Below are 1,820 nucleotides of genomic sequence, written 5' to 3'. Positions count from 1 at the left end.
CATGTTCCACGTTCACTGTGTCTTTGTGACATCTAGTGGACATTTGAAGATGCTACACAGAACAGTGCAGGGACAAAACCAGTCAGGTAACGTGCTCTAAAAATAAAATAATGCAACACGAAATAGAAAGTATAAATTAACTGCAGAGGAAGTCCCGTTACTGTGCAGACAGATGTGGAAAGAAAGCAGTTTGTTACTGTATGACACAGTAACACTGGCTGTGATGGAGGCTTCTCCAGACACTTTTGTCACTTGCTGTAATGAGTTTCTGTTTTGCTTATTGCACCCATACACATTTACATGAACTTAAACAGTAACTCTGAAACGCATCATATTCGTTTTTAATCTGAATCTGATTCATTCATTTCACTTTTTTATCTAATGAAGTCACTTTAAGCTCCTGTGCGTTTAACTGAAGTGTTTTGTCACTTATTTAAAGCTTGGCTGTGACTTTGTCCTGGTTGTTCAGGAAAAAGAACTGGGTGGGATCTCTCTAACCCAGGTACGAACTTTGAAGGCTTACCAGTGCTTTACCTGGGCTGCAGGGGGCGCTGAAATTCACACAAAATAATGAAATCTGTAACTCATTATATTACGTTTGATATTAATTAGCAATACATGCGTTCTTTTACTCATAACCATTTTACTTAGCTACCATCTCATGATTTGGATTTACCCCACTGCATGAAACAAACACTGCGCCACCACAAAAGCCACTACAAGAGAGAAAAAGTGGCTGTCTGGCCAAAATAAGTAATAATAATAGTTTTTCTGCAGCAACACTTGTTTGTCTTTAGCTCACTGATGGCAGCGAGCATTAAAAGCACGTACAGAGATTGAAGTTCTTAATCATCTACTGTAAACAACTTGTAAGATTTTAAATTCAAAGCCTTTTTAAAAATCATGTTGTTTTTAATCACAGAGTGAACAGTTTATTGTAGATTTCATTCTTTATGGTTTTAATGAATAGTGACAGGAAACAAAAGTAAAATCAAAACAAAATGAATTCAGAGACAAGAAGATAATAACAGAGACGAGGACAAAGAGATGAAAAACAAGGTGAGACGGGAACATCCAGGAAAACATCGACTGGGAAAACAAATCTAACTGTTAAACAAAAAACACTATAAAAAGTAAATAATAATAAAAAAGTTTATTCAGAAAACATTTTCAAAGCCATTGTTACCAAGTGCTTTCCAAAAACATGAACAGGAACAAACATGGAAAAAAATTATGAATCAGTTAAACTTGCCTGTCAAATTAGAATAACTTATAATTTAATTACAAATAAATCAATAAAATACAAACGAAAATTCAAACATGGCCCCAAACCCGAGGACCGGGACAAAGACAGACGACATACAGACCACAGGTCACTTTCTTAAAGTGATCACAGGTCTGCTTTGGTAGAGACCGACCTTCAAACTGGAACATGTTCCTGTGACACCGTCATGGTCACTTACTGATTATTTACATGCTTGAAATAAAGAAAAACAGAAATAATAATAAGCAACAGAAATGGATGTTTTCAGTCAGTTACTATGGTGACATAACAGGTAAAAGACAATTCTGAAAACCCATCAATGTGACTTTATCATAAACAACTCTGGTCATGTGATCATGTGGTTGTAGGACGCTCCTCTTCCTCAGAGGATCCACCTGTGCTTCCTCTCCTCTCTCCTCCACCTGTTACAGTGAGGGAACGTCCTCCATGATGGAGGAGCTGCTGGAAAGTGCTGAGAGTTTCCTCCAGAGTGAGACCTCTGTCACAGTTCAGAGGATCTACGGCAGCAGAGACCTTCATGGACACTAAAAGTCTC

The sequence above is a fragment of the Haplochromis burtoni genome, unplaced genomic scaffold, assembly GCF_018398535.1.
Source record: "Haplochromis burtoni strain Fernald_Lab_line unplaced genomic scaffold, NCSU_Asbu1 Contig_1563, whole genome shotgun sequence".
NCBI lineage: Eukaryota > Metazoa > Chordata > Actinopteri > Cichliformes > Cichlidae > Haplochromis > Haplochromis burtoni.
Note: the sequence above shows the minus strand (reverse complement) of the source record.